This window comes from Varanus komodoensis, unplaced genomic scaffold (assembly GCF_004798865.1).
Source record: "Varanus komodoensis strain SLA01 unplaced genomic scaffold, ASM479886v1 scaffold32, whole genome shotgun sequence".
In the NCBI taxonomy this organism is placed as follows: Eukaryota; Metazoa; Chordata; class Lepidosauria; order Squamata; family Varanidae; genus Varanus; species Varanus komodoensis.
Window position 1 is genome coordinate 21,435,993 of NW_025335798.1, and position 19,874 is coordinate 21,455,866.

Below are 19,874 nucleotides of genomic sequence, written 5' to 3' on the forward strand. Positions count from 1 at the left end.
AATGTTACATGAGAACTTGAAGTTATCAAAAATGATTCTCTTGGAGTCCAAAAAACCAGTTCCAGGCAGACTGGTGTGTGTGTGTGTGTGTGGTTTATGTTTTTAGCATTTCAATCTGCAAATAGTTTCCTGAGAAGTCGTTTTATCGCCACTGAAAAGAGTACTTAAGGGTGTGTGCTTTACAGCCAGGACATTCAGAAATCCCCATGTGCTAAAGCAGTCTGCCATGTCCGTAGCATTGGCACATCTTATGCGTGTGCTTCCTGGCTGATAAATGCAGAACCTGTCATGAATCTATGCTTATTTACAAACACCACTGACATGCTACTGACCCTTATGCTATTTGCCAGGTACCTGATGACACCTAATAACGTCCACTGGCATGCCTGAAACATTTATAAAATTCACCAGATGCTGCACAGCATTTTCAAATCATTAGGGGATCAGATAAAAAGTCAAACTTCAAGGGATTTAGCTGTCATTATATCTGAAGATTCACATGCAACCTGCTTAATCCTGAGCTAGAATCAGTTAAGGCACAAGTTAATTTACATGTATGTGTTATTAGTTGAGTTACCATATGAACTTTGTAAATCTACATATACAATCAGTTGGATTCAGATTATTGGCACAATCCTATGCACATTTAAACAGAAAAAGTCCTACAACTTCCAGGACTCCCCGGCCAGCCTTTGGTACATGCAGTGGGGATGGCAAAAGAAGCCTCCCCACACCTCTACACTGCATCGCTGATCATGGCCGTGCTCCCACCTGAATCCTGGAGATCCTCTCTCACACTCCAGTCCCCACATCACAGCCTGCTCTCTTCACCTGGGTCCCTTCAGTGGATTTAAGAGCACAAGGAACCACTGTGAAGAGGAGTGGTGAGGAGTCCATTTTTGCCAACTAAAGCTAGATCCAACTTACCCATGAACTAGAAAAGGAACAACCTCCTTTCTAAAATCAATATTTGTATGATGCACAACATGAGTTACACTTAGGAGAAGCAGGCTCTTATGAAAAAGAGAAGGGTGAATGACCCTTCTACAATGGCATACGGAGTATGTCACCACTATAATTCCAGTAGTCATGTTAAAAATAATATACAGGTCATTTCCCCACTCTTGGATGCACACCTTTATATGGTGAGGGTATTGGGGAGCATCAAAGAAGCCAAGAGCAATGCTGTCAGGTGGCCAGAATAGTCCCATTAGGCTGCTTTCCTAGCAGAGTTACCTGAGGCAGAATGGCCAAGGCTGAGGCAGCAGACTATGAAGCATCCACCCTCTGCAGGAGTAGCAGCCACATCAGCCAAAAGAGAATGGATCTCATTAATGGTGACGGGGCAGAGAACATTCTGAAATTATGGGTAACCACTGTAGTTGAAGGGTCACTGGCAGAGGATCTTTCACAGACAACAGTAACACTCAAGCTAATTCTGGTTAGTAATGCACAGAAGGACGATGTGGTAATCCACTTCTGAATTCTCTTACCTTGAAAATCCTATGATAAACAACCCAAATTAAATGAGAGATAGTACCCGAAGATGAGACCCCTTGTTTGGAAGGCACTTTACAAGCTACTGGAAAAGGGCAAGGGGTAAATACCAGTAGCATTGTCATTAATGGTGCCAACATGCATAGAAGTGAAAGCAAAGTCCAGTGCTGCATAATGCATACAATTGGGACATGGAACATGAGAAGTATGAATCAAGGCAAACTGGGAATCATAAAGCAATCAATAGAAAGAATGACCATCACAGTACTTGGCATGAGCAAACTAATGTGACATTTCAGATCAGACAAACAGAAAGTGTTTTACTCTAGAAATGACAAATATGTCAACAAATACGGAAAACAAAGCAATGGCCCACAGACTGGAAACATTAAATATATATTCCAATCCCCAAGAAAGAAGGTGCAAAATCTACAACTATAGGACATTGCATTAATCTCCCATACAAGCAAAGTGATGCTCAAAGAGTTGTAACAAAGAATGCTACCCCATTTAGAGTGGGAAATGCTACATGTCCAAGCCGGATTCTGAGAAGGAAGAGGCACTAGAGGTCATATTGCAAATGTACATTGGCTACTGGAGCTCACCAAAGCATTTCTGAAAAAGATCAGTCTGTGCTTTATAATCTACAGCAAAGCTTTCAACTGTGTGCATCGCAAGAAGCTATGCATGGTCCTGAAAGAAATGGCTGTGCCCCTGCAAGCTACTGTAAGGGCAGAATATGGGGAAACAGAATAGTTTCCCATAGGCAAAGGTGTCAGACGAAGAAGTGTTATTCAATCTGTACGCAGAACATTTCATAAGGAAAGCTGGATTAGAATCAGAGAAAGGAGTGCAAACAGGTGGAAGAAACATCACTAATATGCAGATGACATTATACTACTGGCAGAAAGCAACAATGACTGACATGAGTCCTGATACAAGTGAATGAAGAAAGCATAAAATATCTAGAAAACAAAATTCATGCCCACAGAAGAATTATATAACTTTACTGTTAATAATGAAGAAATCAAATTTGTGAAAGGTTTCACATACTTCAGCTCAGAAATCAATACAAAGGTAGACTTCAGCCAAGAAATTCAAAGAAGATTGGAAGGGCAGCAATGAAGGAACTAGAAAGGGTCATCCAGTGTAAGGATGTTTTACTGGAGGCCAAGGTCAAGATCATCCAAACAACTGTATTCCTAATCACAATCTATAGGTATGAAAGCTGGGCAGTGAAGAAAGCTGACAAGAAGAACATTGATGTTTTTTCAGCTTCTGTTTCTAAATGCATAATCTTTTTGCTTTGGCCATGGAAGGAAAGGTGAATTTTGGCCCAATACTATTGGTACTTTTATTTCTGAAAAACAGGTTTATTTGTGGTCTAGTGCAGGCTGACTAGGGGCATGTACTAACGGAATGGAGTGCTAGCAGAATACTAAGCAAGCCAAATCTACTAATTCTTTGGCTGATTTATGCACAGAATGAGAGTAAAGGCTACTTAATTCTGATATCTTAACTGAGAAAGAAATTGTTCCATGAGGCCAACTGTCTCCTAAAAAAAGTAGGAACATTTTTTGGAGATTTTCAGAGGGAAATACTGCCAAATTCGATTAATTTTTGTTGGGAACACTGTGCTTACCCTTAAGATGGTGGCATCAAAAGTAATCCCCTGCACTTTTAACAGAACAAGCTTTGCTGATGCTTAAAGCAGTAGCATCGTTCACAGTGGGGAACTCTTTAAACCCAGGAACAAGTAATGTTGCTCACTTTGGCTCTGCTACTTCAAGCACTGATCTAGCTTGTCCTGTAAAAGATGGGAGAAAGTGAGATCGAAGGCGAGGTTTTACATTCTGCCACTTTGTGTTAATGATAAAACCCCTGTACCTCTTCCCGCTCTCGGGAAGTATTTTTTAAACAACAAAGAGCAGGGTGAATACCTTGACATGACTGCAACAGAAGAGGCTACTGGTACAAGAAAGGCTTCCTCTGGGAACTGCATTATTGGGCCAGGTGCTGTAACATGCAGTACCTTTACCAGCCATTCATCTTATATGCTATTGTTTCATACCATGTGTATACTTCATACACAAGCATTTGATATACTTTCAGTGAACTTTAACTCACTGACTTACTATCCCAGAGCACATAATTCCTAGCATTAGCACTTTGACACTATGGAAAACTGACATGCAAGGTTTATAGACAGAAAAATGTCTTGTGTTATGGCTACACAAGAGGGAATTCCTATTATTGTTAAAGCTATATAAAAATATTGATCTACTGGTCTATTTTAAGAATAAAACAGTATCTTCTAAGGAAACAAAGTGGTAGCTTGCCTGTATCATGAAATTCCTAAACGTGTAACTAATAAATAAACTGAATGCCTACCTAGCCTTTAACCACTAGTGTGTCATGGGCCATTTCACCTTTTGGGGAAGAGAGAAAATCCGGTTGCTTCCTTTAACTATCATATGCCATGTTTTCTCTTGATTTTCTTTTATTAACAACACTTGTCTGCTTTTTACTCAAGGAAATCAAGGAATTTTGCAGCCATGACAAGACACCACATTATTCCTTGGAGGTAGGCAAGTGTTATGTAGCAAGTACAACATTAAGAATGCGATAATTACCTTGCCTTCACATTCTAGAAGTTGCCAGGCAGCCATGAATCCTGGCCCTCTGCATCACATTAGCATGATATATTAGCAAATACTGATACTTGTTTGAGAAGAATCTGTGTTGCTTATTTGAAGACAAGCAGAACACAAATTTGTCAATCTTGCTCCTCAGATTTATATGAATTTTCCACCAATATAACCCTGTTACTTCCTTGTAAATTTTTGGTGCTGGACACATCAATGGGCAATATCTTATTCAGAAATCAATGCTGAAAAGATAGTCTAGTTTACCAGAAAATAAGTGCCACTGAGAGCAAGGAAGCTTAATTCAGAGAAGTCAGGTACAGGATTGCATTGTCAATTCTTCTGGTGTTCTAATTCCTTTCATGAGCTTCCTTTATAGAATGTCAGTCATCTTCAGCCCTGTTCTTATTAATGTGCACTCTAATCTAAGCGCCTCTATGTTCCTTTGTCACTGATTAATTTGTAATTCCCCATAATCTTCAATACATATCAAAATATCGTATTTTGTATACTTTCCTTTTCACATGAATGACTGCTGCAAACAGCAAAATAGTGTGTTAACCTCTGATGTAAGACAGCTAATGGGCTCCTTCAAGTGTAGGCCACAGCAGTGAAGAAGCACTTCTCTGACACATTACAACTGCATGCAGTGAAGCACACAACAGCTTCCCTAGCTGGAGGCTACCTCCCTGACACAGGGAAGGGTCCATATGAAGGGTTATTATTTATTTCTGTGAGCCGTCCTGAGGCTATATAGCAAGGGGATGGCATACAAAAACTTTAAATAATAATAATAATAATAATAATAATAATAATAATAAATAAGGGTACTTACACACATTTTGCTTCTGTCCCTTTTCTAGTTTTATCTACATCAATTCTTCGTCCTGTTTTTGATCATCCTTAATTTCAAAATGCAACCTAAACTTTAATACTAATCCAACCATACTAACTTTCTTGTATATAAACAGCTACCAGCTTCAAATTTACACAAAAATCTTACTACTCATTTCTCTAAGTTCTCCTTTAACCTGTGTAAACAGCGACCCTAGCATCTGCTATACTCCATCCTAGCATAAAACTATAATGACCCTTCCAAATTTCAACTATTTCACATACGTTTTCAATAATCTTCCTCCAGAATCTTGTAACATGTGATTTTCACTTAATTGGGTGATAATTAGCACATAGTGTACTATCCTCTTTATGTTTAAAAATAGCCACCACAAAGCCTTTCTACCACTCACTCAGCATTTTCTCAGAGTTAAGGATTTCATTAAAAAGATATTGAGGACACTCCATACATTCGAAGCTGATTATTTCTACACATTTATAGGCTTTTACACTGCACAGGAATGGATCCAGAGATCACCCTCAGCAAACAAAAAACACCCACCTGTTGGTGGATGGAACCAGAGTTTACTGGAACCTTCTTCACACACGAGAATGGGGCATGATTTTTGCCAAATCCTCCCTTCCTTGGCAGTCCCCAGCTGCACCTTACACACTGTTCTGGGGAGTCTTTCAACATTCCAGAGCAGGTAGGAAAAGCAGGGAAAACTACACCCCTTCTACCCAAATAATCAGCGGATTCACAGAGTATGTTCCATGCAAACCTGGTTCTATTAGTATTTATACAGTTCTTTCTTTTAGTACTCAAATACTTCAACCATAAAATGTACTGTGCAGGGCAGACAGTTTACTTCTATGTATACATTTACTTATTTAAAATATTTTTATGCCACTTATCAGCCAAAAGGGGTCGCAGAGATTGCCTCCAATTATAGACCAGTGGCTAACATCCCATTCTTGGGCAAGGTATTTGAGCAGGTGGTGTCCAGGCAACTCCAACTTCAGGCCTGGCTACAGGCTGAAACTGCCTTGGTCGCCCTGTATGATGGCTTGTGCAAGGAGAGGGACAGACGAAGTGCGTTCCTGTAGGTTTTCCGGGACCTCTCAACAGCTTTTGATACCATTGACCATGGTATCCTTCTGGCCAAGTTGGGGGTTGGAGGCACTGCTCTGCAGTGGTTCCGTTCCTACCTGTCTGGCTGTTTCCAGGTGGTGATGCTGGGGGATTATGGCCTGCACCCATGGAGTTCCACAGGGTTCCATTTTATCCCTCATGCTGTTTAACATCCACATGAAGCCACTAGGAGAGGTCATCTGGGGATCTGGGCTAAGCAGCCATCAGTATGCTCATGGCACCCAGTTCTACCTTTCTTTTACATCTAATCCAGGTGAGATACTGGCTGTCCTTAACAAGTGTCCGGCTGGAGTGATGAGCTAGATGAGGACCTGTCAAAACTGGTCCTGTTGGTAGGTGGTTCTACTTCCCGGGTGATATTTGCCTTGTTCTGGATGGGGTTACACGCTTCCTACAGGACAGGGTGCATAGTCTGGGAGTGTTCCTCAACCCAGAGTTGTCCTTGGAGTCCCAGGTGACTGCTGTGACAGGAAACTTTGGCTTATCCACCAACTATGCCCTTACTTGGATGAGCAGAGCCTAGCACTGTATGATTCCACACTGTTTCAGATCAGTGATTATTCCCTTGGGATATCGTTTCACATTCCTATGTAATAAGCAACTATTGTTATACTAAATTAAATGGACCTATGTCTAAAACAAATCTCTTTGCTTTAGAAAGAGCAAATGCTTGAATGTGGTAGCAATAGTGGTAATAGTGATATTAGATTCCTTTCTCTAACAAAATGGGAGATGAATCCCAGCAGAGGTTAAAACATACAAAGAGATAAAATTATGTTTTTAATCCATGTTTCTGTTTTGCAATTCATCATATATTCAAGAATACACTTTAAACAGGAAAACTGGTGTGTCAGAATACATCCATTCACATATAAATGTATCCTTGGCTTTTCATTCTGATGAATTACCAGTAAACAGGATTTGGATATCTGCCCACGGATACAGGTTTAGTTTCCCCTGACTTCATACTACAGTTAAGATGTATGCTATACGTACGAAAGTCTCCGATTTTACTGACATGACATAGAATAGTGCACTTCCAATACATTCTGGCTGAACAATGTCCATCCCTGCCTGTATTTGGTGTTGACACCTGGTGTGGTAAACCAAGAAATCTGCACACCTTTGATGAGCTCAGAAGTTTCCAAAGAAGCAGGCAAATTGTGTTTCTCTCGTTTCTCACTTTTCATGCCTAACAGGTGCTCATTCTCTTTTGAAACTTAGGTTACTCGTTTTGGAGGAAAAATGGATAATGTGTTCCTTTGCATAACATGAAAAACAGGCTGCAGCTGTCGTATGTTCCTAAATCTAATATCCACAGTAGCAATTAAATGTGTTTTTTTTCACACAGGTTAAAATAAGATGGAAATGGAAGGAAAGTTTTAACTTTCACTCGACATCCCAGTATTTTCACCTATACATTCTCAATGACATTACATCAATGGCATCACTATAAATTAATGTGGTTTTGCACATTACTTGAACATTAGTATTTCACATGCTCAGCACCTGGTATTTATACCTTTATGTAACTTATCAAAAGGAAGACATTTAGTAACACTGAATGAACAAAAGCACGTAACACGATGGAATGAAATGGAACAGTGCAACTTTGTACATGTTTTATTTGATATAGTGAGGTGTGTGGATAGTTGGTCTCCAAATATTAATTCAAGTGTTTGTTACGAAAAAGAGGGGAAGATCATGACATCTGTAGCCTGAGTTGAAAATCCTGGACCAGTCTGAAAATTCCATTACCACAACCATGGGTTTGCTCTATGAATTCCCCATCTCCCTCTCCTGCTTGAGAAAATATAATACAATGAAGAAGGATTGCTTCCTCTTCATGTCCTCTTGTATGCTGTCATGTTCCAGGAACAACAATAGTGCCATATAGACAATGAAATATGAGCAATAGTATCTCACATAGCGTAAGGTAAGATTCAGCATAATACAGGCAGAAGCCCACTCCTGCAAACAAGCTTCTCTGTTCTCCACTCTTCTTGCTGCTCCCTGTATCACTCCCCAAATCTGCTCTGGAGTCTATCCAAGAGCAGATTGGTGGGCATGCCAGGGGCTGCAGGATGGAGGGGAAATCCATTCAATCCTTCCACTGATGGAATGGCATCATTTGATGAACCATGGATTAGTAACCTCAAGGAAACCCCATGAATCAGAAACCGAATTCCAGTCCAGAAGTTTAAACTTCTAAAGACTCAGTGGCTTCATTCAATCATCACACTAAACCACTGTTTTGTTTGTTTGTTTGTTTGTTCAAAGCTTTTCTATCCCGCCCCCTGCAGAATGTCTTGGGACAGCTTAATGCTAAGTGTAGGTAAGAGGGATAGATAGATAGATAAACTTTATTAGGGTCAAAGAGCAGCTCAATTTGAGTAAATAAATAGATTTTAAAAGGAAAAAATACATTAAAAATTAACTGTCATAAAATCCCGGTCAGATTAGTAGGCACTTTAACACAGTGTACTACTACTATAATTCATACCCATCATTTCAGTTACTGAGTTTCAGTTACTGCGGCCTGATGATGCGGACAAGGTATGTGAACAAGTACGTCCCACCACCTGCTTATTGGACCCTTGCCCATCTTGGCTACTTAACAAAGCCAAGCACGGGATAGTGACCTGGATCCTGGAGGTTGTCACTCCTCTCTGAGGGATGTCACCATGTCTCTACGTCATGGCAGCTATGCCATGGAGTACCACAGGGCTCCATTCTTTCCCTTCTGCTATTTAACATCTATATGAAACCGCTGGGAGAGGTCATCAGGAGGTGTGGGCTGCGGAATCATCAATACGCTGATGATACCCAGCTTTACCTCTTGTTTTCCACTAATCCAGGTGAGGCAGTGGCTGTGCTGAACCGGTGCTTGGCCGAGGTAAGGGATTGGATGAGGGCAAATAAACTGAAACTCAACCCAGACAAGACGGAGGTCCTGTTGGTTGGCGGATCAGGTTTCGGAGAGGGTGGATTTGACCTGGTCCTGAATGGTGCAACACTCCCTCTTAGGGATAAGGTCCGCAGCCTAGGAGTACTCCTCGACCCAGAGCTTTCTTTGGAAGCTCAGGTGACAGCGGTGGCGAGGAGCACCTTCCTTCAGCTTCGGCTGATTAATCAGCTGCGCCCCTACCTGGAGTACGACTGCCTGGCGACGGTGACACACGCGCTGGTGACTTCCCGCCTAGACTTCTGTAACGCGCTTTACGTGGGGCTTCCCCTGAAGACAGTCCGAACACTTCAACTGGTGCAAAATAGAGCTGCCAGGTTGCTGATGGGGACGGGGCGTTATGCTCACATGACTCCAGTCCTCCGTCAGCTTCACTGGCTTCCCATTGAAGCCCGGGCCCAATTCAAGGTGTTGATTATGACCTATAAAGCCCTAAACAGCTTGGGTCCTGGTTACCTGAACGAGCGCTTACGTCCGTATATGCCCGACCGCCCTTTGAGATCTGCGGGAGAGTCCCTTCTCCGGGAACCCTCCATGAAAGAAATTAGGAGAGTAAGTACTCGGAGGAGGGCTTTCTCTGCGGTGGCACCCAACCTATGGAATTCACTCCCCAAAGAGGTCCGCCTGGCACCGTCGTTACTGGTTTTTCGGCGCCAGGTAAAGACCTTTTTATTTAAACATCATTTTAATTGTTAAAACATATGATCTGGCCAGGGCAACTTCTTCTTCCTTCTCTTTCTCCTCCTATATTTTTATTTACTTAATTTATACTGATAATTTTAATCTTATATTTGTAAATCAATGTATTTTTTGTATTTTGTATTTAATGGTAATTTATTATGTGCTATTGTATTTCATTGTATTTTATCGTGTTGTAAGCCGCCCCGAGGTTTCGGCAAGGGGCGGCATAGAAATGTTATAATAATGATGATGATGATGATGATGATGATGATGATGATGATGATGATGTCCGGGTACCTGCCCCTTTAAAGGAGGTGGTAGTCCGATCAGTCCTAAAGAAGGCATCCCTGGATCCAGAGATGGCCACCAATTATAGACCAGTAGCCAACATCCTGTTTTTGGGCAAGATGTTGGAGCGGGTGGTGGCGAGACAACTCCAAGCACTCTTGGATGAGACTGATTATCTGGACCCATTTCAGTCCGGCTTCAGACCCGGGTATGGTACTGAATCTGCCTTGGTTGCCTTGTATAATGACCTGGGCAGGGAGTGAGACAGGGGGAGTGCGTCCCTGTTGGTCCTCCTGGACCTCTCAGTGGCTTTCGATACCGTCGAACATGGTATCCTTCTGGATAGGCTAGAGGGACTGGGGGTTGGAGGCACTGCTTTGCAGTGGTTCTGCTCCTATCTCAATGGCCGATTCCAGGTGGTGGTGGTGCTGGGGGACTATGGCTCTGCGCCATGGCAGTTATGCCATGGAGTACCACAAGGATCCACCTTGTCCCCCTTGCTATTTAACATCTACATGAAACCGCTGGGAGAGGTCATCAGGAGGTGTGGGCTGTGGAATCATCAGTACGCTGATGATACCCAGCTCTACCTCTCTTTTTCAACCAATCCAGGTGAGGCAGTGGCTGTACTGAACCAGTGCCTAGCCAAGGTGATGGGCTGGATGAGGGCCAATAAAGTGAAGCTCAATCCAGACAAGACAGAGGTCTTGTTGGTAGGCAGGTCAGGCTATGGGTAAGGGGACCTTGACCTTGTCCTGAATGGGGTTGCACTCCCTCTTAAGGACAAGGTCCACAGCTTGGGAGTGCTCCTCGATCCAGAGCTTTCGCTTGAAGCTCAGGTAACAGCGGTGGCGAGGAGCGCTTTCTTTCAGCTTCAGCTGATTCACCAGCTGTTTCCCTACCTGGAGAACAACTGCCTGGCGACAGTGACACACACATTGGTAACTTCCCGACTAGACTTCTGCAACGCGCTCAATATGGGGCTGCACTTGAAGACGGTCCGGATACTTCAGTTGGTTCAAAATAGAGCTGCCAGGTTGCTGACGGGGACTGGGTGTTATGCTCACATGACTCCAGTCCTCCGTCAGCTTCACTGGCTCCCCATTGAAGTCTGGGCCCAATTCAAGGTGTTGGTTATTACCTATAAAGCCCTTAATGGCTTGGGACCTGGTTCCCTAAAGGAGTCCTTATGTCCATACATGCCCTCCCACCCCTTGAGATCCGGAGTAGGGCTTTCTCTGTGGTGGCGCCCAACCTATGGAATGCGCTCCCCAGAGAGGTCTGCCTGGTACCATCGTTATTTGCTTTTCAGTGCCAGGCCAAGACCTTTTTATTTAAACGTCATTTTAATTGTTGGTATTATTTATTGATTTTAATAACTTTGGCCAGGATGTCTCCAATTTTATATTTAATTGTATTGGTGATATTTATTTATGTTTGTAAGCCGCCCCGAGGCTTTGGTGAATGGGGCGGCATATAAGTTTACTAAATAAATAATCTGAATGGCATTCCCAGACTTTGTCTTTGTTCCAGCTAAGCAGAAGCACATCTCCTCAGGATCCTTCTTTGGACACCCATCGCAGCCTGAAAGAATTTAGCGACACTGTATGTTAGCCTTGGGTTTATTTTATTTATTTATTTAAAACATGTATATGCTGTCCTTCACTATCGCATCTCAGGATGGCTTACAAGATTAAAACCAAAAGTCATAAAAACAATCAATAAAACAGTACAATAAAATTACTATAAACCAATACAGATGAATCAGATCAAAAGCGACTGTGAACCACTGAAAATGCTAATTTTTAAAATAACGATTAAATAAAAAGGTTTTGGCCTGGCACTGAAAAGAGTATAAACTTGGCGCCAGGCGTAACTCCCTGGGGAGTACATTCCAGAGTCTGGGCGCCACAGCAGAGAAGGCCCTACTCCGAGTAGATGTCCTATCTACTCTCTTAGAGAGGGTTCCCGGAGTAGGGCTTCTCCCAAAGATCTTAAGGGACATGAGGGCATATAAGGAAGGAGACGTTCCTTCAGGTTAGTGTCAGATAGCAAAATATACACATATTGTTGTCCTGTATGGCCTGGAAAGCGATTCATCAGTGGGAAAATGAGTGCAGCATGAATATCCCTATAAAATGTAGACCTCAGCAGGATGTGCTCTGTAGTTTCTGTTTCGTACCACAGGGGCAAAGGTGCTCTGACCAAGGGATTGTTTTATACCGTCCCTCCAAAACTGCCAAGGGGAGACCATTAAGGCAGGCCAAGGTAAAAGCCCTTCTGTGTTTGTGCAGATCCAATTGTTTGAGATAGTGTGCAGCTAATACAATAGTCCTCCCTAAGATAGAATTCTGGGGAGCAATTGAGATCACTTTGTCTCTCTATTCTGCTATGAGCTGCTTGATAGTTTCCATTGCCTATTCGAAGCCCATATTTAGCAGAGTCCACAGGGGAAGGCCCAAGAGAGCTATTTTCTGCTCAATTTAGTCCAGTTGGATTTAAAATCGTCTTGCAAAATTAATGGAGCAAGGCCAACTGGAAAACATAACAATCTGAGCCAGTGCACAAGGATAGCCCCCCAGATCCTAGCTTCACTTTAAATCTGACCAGTCTCTAACCCTATCCTTGCATTGGAAACATCTCTAGGAACATCCAGTATTGTCCTCAGAAATTTTGATTGCATATATTGTAGTACTTGGGTATTCAGGAAAGGCCCCAGTTGAGATCCATACAGTCGTTGAGCTAGGACTTTTGCTTGGTATAATTGGAGGGCTAAGGGGATATCTTTTTGCCTTTTGGTACTGTCCATGGGGTTTTCATGGCAAGGATACTGGAGTGGGTTGCCATTTCCTTCTCCAGTGGATCACCTTTTGTCAGAGCTCTCTGCTATGACCTGTCCATCTTGGGTGGCCCTGCACGGCATAGCTCATAGCTTCATTGGGCTATGTAAGCCCCTTCACCATGGCAAGGCAGTGATCCATGATGAAACTCAAATACTGTGGCCACCTAAGGAGAAGGGCGGACTTCCTGGAGAAGAGCCTAATGCTGGGAACTATTGACGGCAAAAGAAGGGGATGGCAGAGGATGAGGTGGCTGGATGGAGCCACTGAAGCAGTCGGCGTGAGCTTAAGTGGACTCCTGGGGATGGTGGAGGACAGGAAGGCCTGGAGGAATGTTGTCCATGGGGTCGCGATGGGTCGGACACGACTTCGCGACTAACAACAACAACAACGGGATATAGCTCTGTGCAGTGGCAGTATTGTAGCCAATGAAGTTAATCTGAGGTGCGATTATTGTTAATTGAAGCCACAGTATGTTTTGAGCTTCTAAGCATAATCAGGAGATGGGGATGGCATGGTTTAAAGCCATCTAGCTACTTTAATTTCCCTCTGCTCACCCCACTCTTATCTCCATGGTGCAGCAGCTGCTCCAAGAAAAGTAATGTCCCCAACTTTATTAATGGCTTGTGAATTCATACATGATGGCAAATCACATTTAGTCTAAACTGTTGCTTTGTCAACCTGCTGTGGACACTGTCCACTTCATTATGCCACAATAAATGTGTCACAAAACTCTTTTGTTGCAATGGACTAACATGACTATCCCTCTGCAAAGCATCACAAACCATCATTTGTAAACAATCTTAAGTGCCATTAAGTATAATGTGTAACCATGGTTGGGCTTTAGCAATCATGATTTAGCTTGAATGCAGTCATATTGAAGAGCCTCTAACATTACTTGAAACCCCCAAATCACAATTAAATAATTAAATGTAAAAAAATAAGCAACATCCATTTCCATCATGTCATGGAAAAGTAACTGGGTTATGAACCCAACATGGAATTTTGTTTTGCATCTATTTGTATAAAGGATTCCCAACAATTATTTGCAGTGAAGAAGCTATAGAATTACTACACAATAGACAATACTCTCAGGCAATGTTTCTACTGTTGTCCTATTGGCACAGCCTGTCTTAAAACAGAACTAGAATAAGCCATCTGCAACATACCAAAATAAGATGCTCAGTCTCCGAGTCCCAGGACCATACAGAGGGCAACAAATGAATAGGATGTGAACACAAACCTATCAGGCACGGAGAACACTGGAAGCTAAAAGTTGTGTAGGTGTATTAGCAATCCTACTATCCATCTGTCATAAATCTTACTTGCGACCATACATCACCCACTGGCAGAGAGTTGTCTGCTGGAGAAATTATGCTACTCCAAAATGTTTTGTAGTACATTAAAGCCTTTCTCTCTTGCACATTTTTCTTTGAGACAATGGTTCCCTTACCCATAGAAATGTGTGCTTCTACTGTTTGTGATCAAAGAACCCTGCAGCCTGCATTCATGTTTGAGAAAACATATTCAGATATGCTTACTGTCAAAAAATGTTCACCGAATTCAGAGAGATTGGGACATTTCTTACTGCTTTCATTCCTGGGGTGCTTGAAGAATATATGGCCTTTTCCTATCTGTCCACTTATATTTTATTAGGTATGTTAAAGACTGAGTTTACAATTAACAGAACAGACAGTGTACAAAAGTCTTTTAGAACCATACCATATGGTCTAGGGAAAGAAACAATCTGGATGATCCACATTCAATCTGCAGCCTTGTCCACCTCTATAATACATTATACTACTGTAATAAAATATTAAGAAAGTTTCATTTTTATCTTTACATATTCTTTCATATCACCAGGCAACAAGTTTCTCCCACCTAGAAACATTTTATATAAAAAATGAAAGCAGCATTAAGGCATTTGGTAGCATTTCTGTATGTTGTTTTAAGATATGGAAAATCCCTGATCTCCTTTGAATATTTCTTCTTGGGAAGAGATGACTGTTCAATTTATGCTTTAGAATACCAGCTTTACATAGGATGGATTGGCAGCAGTTTAATCTAACAGATGGTATGTTCTTGGAAATCAAATAAAAGCAATAGAGAAACACCTATGATTTGAAAGTGAAGGACTGATCACATGGGCACAGCTGGAACAAATGTAAATCATACATCAGCAATGTTGTGGTTAACATCTCCTGCTTTGTTAAATGTTGCTATCATAACCTTTAAAAAAAACCCTTCATGTATGATGCCTAATTGTAATTGATATAGAATCTCTCTCTGAGAGAGAGAGACAGACAGCATATACTACAGTATTAACAGAATATATTCTTTTTAAGGTAATTACCTGAAGTGCCATTTTCTAACAAAAAATTAGTTATTGAATGTATGAGCATTCACACAGCACAAAGAAAGAGTTTCAAACAAGCAAAGCAATGAGAAACTACTAAGCTACCTAAAAGAAGCAGTGAAATAAGTGCCATTGTTGTGGGTGTGCAGAAATAAAGTCTCTGTGTCGCATGGGCCCCTGTGGTGTACAGTGTATGAACATACGATGCACATACATCTGTATTTAATTCCCAAAAAAAGAAAAGTTGCTCCTTGGTGTAATCCACTCACAACAGAAAGAGATCATGACAGTGCTTACACAGAGAATCACAGGGTGACTCTGTAGATCTAGGCATATTATCCAGGATGTTTCTTAGGACCTATCCACTGACTCTGCTCTGAAAAACTGACATGGATGTGAAGGAATTTATCCTCATAGTTAAAGAACAGGAGGGAGGGAGAGAAAATTTACACTTAGAAGAGATGCATTAGAGCATGGGTCCTCAAACTATGGCCCGGAGGCCAGATTCGGCCCGCCATGCCCATTTGGATCCGACGCACATGCACCAACGCACGCACCCACTGCCGCCCACATCGCCCAGTGCACGGGGAGGAACCGATCTCCAAGCGAGCAAGCTGCTGCCTCATGCGCCCGCCTTGTGGCGCGTACCCACCCCCGCCCCCCGCTGTCCCCCCCACTGGCCTGTGCACATCGCCAGCACCACCTTTCCGGCCCACGCCCAGTGCCAGCAGCTTTCAACTGGCCCCCTGGTGGAAGTTTGAGGACCCCTGCATTACAGGGTTCATCTCCTTCGAGGCCTATCCTTGCAAAGCTGCAACCCTCTTACTAGTAAAAGGACTCTTCATAGAAATGAAATTAAACTTACACAATGCACAGGGTGCTTCTCTCTGACCAAAATTTACCCTATTACCTTAGGCCCAATGATGACAGGAACTTGCATTCATCCTAATTCCTATTTCCAGCAGGCAAAATGTACAATTATGTTCCATTGTTCACTGCCAACATTTGGGCCAGTGCTTGCTTTTTGCTTTTCAAAAATCAGGATCATGGTCTAAGCGCTTGGATTTTCTAACAGTCAGTCGGGCTTTCCCTCTAGTCCTATTATCTTTTTCACTATTTTGGTGCACAACATATTTAGATATAGGACATAAACTTTACTAAGATGAATAGTCTTTCAATATTTAAAAGTTACACACAGAAAGATCTGAGTCAACTATATCAACTACCTTGTTATTAGTACTTCGAATGAATTTTATTGTATGTTTAAACAAGAATATTAATAATAAGCTCTTAAGGATTTTATCACATCCAAGAACTATTTTTTAAAATGGATGCAGCCCAGGATCTAAGTCTGAACAGTTCACAATCCCACATGGGAGCTACTCAGCCTCCTATTAGTACTCCTTCAAAATGTTCCAAGGAGTTTAGTATCAGAGTGGCAATTCATGGAAGTCCTTTACGAGTGCATACACACTTAAATATTAAATCAATTTATAATATAATAACCAATTTATACTATGTATAATTGCATACATTGCTTTACATTGATCAGTAAGCTATCTGAACCCACTGCTAACATAAATCATAGGAAGTTACAAAATTTTGCACATTACAGTTCCATTGTAAATGAGGGGGCAAAAACTACAACTAAAACAATCATTTTACTGAAAATATATGTTTCAGACCCCCTTTTTGGGAGGAAGATACAGGTAAGTTTTCCACTTTCCATTTGCTAACAATACTTCCTTTCTCTCTATGCAACTTCTCTCTTACTTAACTTCTAAGGTACTACATTCTGTGCAAATGATTATTAGGAAGCAGAAATTCTTTGTCTCATCACTGATTTTGTCAAAAACCATGTTAAATTTAATTAACCCTGTATTCATCAGTTGCCCCATTCCATGTGAGCTGGCAGTACTTTTAATAACATGTTCAAAAGAACCATGCACCAACACTAAAATCTAATGTTGGACTATAAACCAAAGCTGCTTGGTTTGTTAAGGAAAGCTGGTCATCTGTTACGTAGCAAAATCCGAATCTCTGCAGTGAACACAAAGATGTGTGGAAGGGAGAAATGCACCCAAAAGTTCTAGCATGACTTCCCTCCTATGCCTCCAAATGGGGATTTGACCCTCCATATACAGTAGGAAATAAATTCTTCTTGTTACATGCAATACTTAGGGCTGGAGAGAAGTTCTCAAGTCTAAGCCAGTAACTGCAACATTCTCCCACAGGTGGTTTGGGAAGGAGAGACTGTGATAAGGTCTGTGTCTTGAAAACATGCTCGTGCATACTTTGCATGACCTGCAATAGACTATGTAACATACCTGCATCATTGTCCTTCTTGCTATAAAGTTTTGTTCTATTATTAGTTATTTTATATTGACAAGTACACAACTCAGTGACAAATCCACTAGACTGGGTTCAACTGGTCTTCTATAAGATCTATTTTACTACCTAGATGAGCCATACAAGCGAAGATCTCAAAAGCGAGTATGTTTCTCTACATCAGGGGTCCCAAACTCAACTTACCTGGGGGCCGCTGGAAGTAGAGTCTGGGTGAGGCTGGGCCGCATCAAGTATTCCACCACCGCGGTGGTGGTGGGCCGCTCTTCCCGCGTCGCTCCCGGAGGCCGGCCCGGGCGCCACCGGCACTTTGAAGGCCGCAGGGCCCCTCCCCGTGCCCCGCCCGTCCCGGCAATTGGCCCGCGGGCCACGAGTTTGAGACCCCTGCTCTACATGAAGTAAATATTCCTAAGTAGGTGTTTACTCAGGCAGAAGAGCAAGTTAGAGAAAACAGCTTGGTGAGAGTTCCTAATAGAAATTCCCCAGCAACAGAAATTCCCCTACAATGATGCAACTAAGGGAAGCTGGTGATTTCAGCATTTTATATAATTATAAGCCACCCTAAAGCACAGGAGGGCCTGGATATAAATATTTAAAATAAATATTCACTTTTAAATATGGTCCATTCAATTGCAAGGAATGGTAGGAAAATCTGTCTATCATCTAGACAGAATGAAAATCCAGTACAAAGCAGGTGCAATACATTGCTATTCATGAACCTTAAACTCCATGGATTGGTATGCTGGAAAGGTAATATATTCCACAAATTCAATCTGGAATAAAAGTGACCAAAATTTGATTTGTGTTATTATGTAACTTGTTCCACACATATCTTTCTTATATGGTGTAACTGTGCTTTTTAAAGAAATATGCTTGAATATAACTTGATCTTGACATGATGCTTAAAGGGTGAAACCAAGATGCCCCTTTTCCCTCTACAAAGGAGCCTGAATTTGGTGACAGCAGTGCTAGGATTTCCCAAGAAATAAAGGCCAGCCTGGTAATGGCCCAGAAGAAGCTAATTTGTATCCCATGAGAATGCTTAAAGACAATCTTCACAACTGGATGAAAGTGAGTGGAAACTCAGTCATGCTGCTTTAGTGATCACCTGAATTTTAAATGGAAAATAAATCCTCTCAGTTCTGCTCTGAGTGACCTCTTTCAATCTCCTAAGATCTCCCATTCACTGTGAGTAGTAGTTTTGCCACACCAGCCATCAGATTGCTGTTTCTTTGGAGACTGATAGGTTCAGCCCACAGCCCCTACCTGTGCCTTTTATGTTCAGTGTGACACTGGCAAAAAGGGGATCTCCAGAGTCACATATTCACTCAGGAAAACTGAATAAGAACAACCAGAATTTAGAATGAGTTTATACAGCACAAAGAAAACAGATTCCTAAAAAAAAAAAAAAACCTTAAAACACATCTTTTCAAGTAATACACAGTGCAGAGGTAATTCATAACTTATGTATATCTCCTTACCAACCACCGTTAGCAAATTACATACATGGCAGCACTGCTATAGAATGTCAAATCACATGAAAGACCCTGGGTGCTCTTTTTTCAGTGGAAGCAGGAATCAAACAATTAACAAATCAGGTGTCCTCAAGCAGTCAGTAACTGTAACCTCTTCAGATACTGTTGCCAGCAGGAACCTTACAATCCAATGACACTGGATCATACTGTTTCATTGAAACTGGGAGACGAAACCCTGGGAATCAATACATTAATATGTTGTGATTAATTCTGAAGTTCAAGTCAGAACTTGAAATACTTGGATCAACTACTCCTACTTTTTTGTGCTGTGAAAAAAATCAGTAGAGGTATGATTAAGTGTGTAAGTCTCTTTGGGCTAAGTGCCCTCATCAAAGCATCGTACAGGTACATTAAAAATTGAATGGGCATAAACAACTTCAGCAGGCAGAGTCTGAGATATTCCACTGATCTCTGAATTTCATAAACATCAACACTTGGGAGAGTTTGCATGGGAATAAGGCAACTAATTATTGTCTATTGCTTTAGGGCACGCCTGGTGCTCTCTACAGGTATCTCTACTGCTGCTTTTTTCCTAATGTATTGCCTCTTGAAAGCTTTCACTGTAACGACTTGCTGATCTACTCCAAAGCATTCCAAGTATGCTGGAACTACTTTATATTCAGAAAGAAATACACTATAACTTCTGAAAAGATGCTTCCTAAAAAGCAGCAGCAAGTGAGAATACAGAAAATGCTTTATAAATGAACGACAAACAAAATTACTTCTACAATTAA

General features: G+C 41.7%; 1 protein-coding gene across 10 annotated transcripts in view; it reads right to left on the minus strand.

Annotated features, from left to right (window-relative positions):
- GTDC1 (glycosyltransferase like domain containing 1) overlaps positions 1-19,874 on the minus strand; it is a 234,639-nt gene that overhangs the window by 183,942 nt on the left and 30,823 nt on the right. Inside the window, exon 1 of one of the 10 annotated variants that reach the window (XM_044437994.1) lies at positions 3,140-3,453. The exons of the other annotated variants lie outside the window; for them this stretch is intronic. The gene's annotated coding sequence lies outside the window, so the exon portion shown is untranslated. Of the gene's footprint in view, positions 1-3,139; positions 3,454-19,874 lie in introns of those variants that run through there. 10 annotated transcript variants of the gene reach the window in all.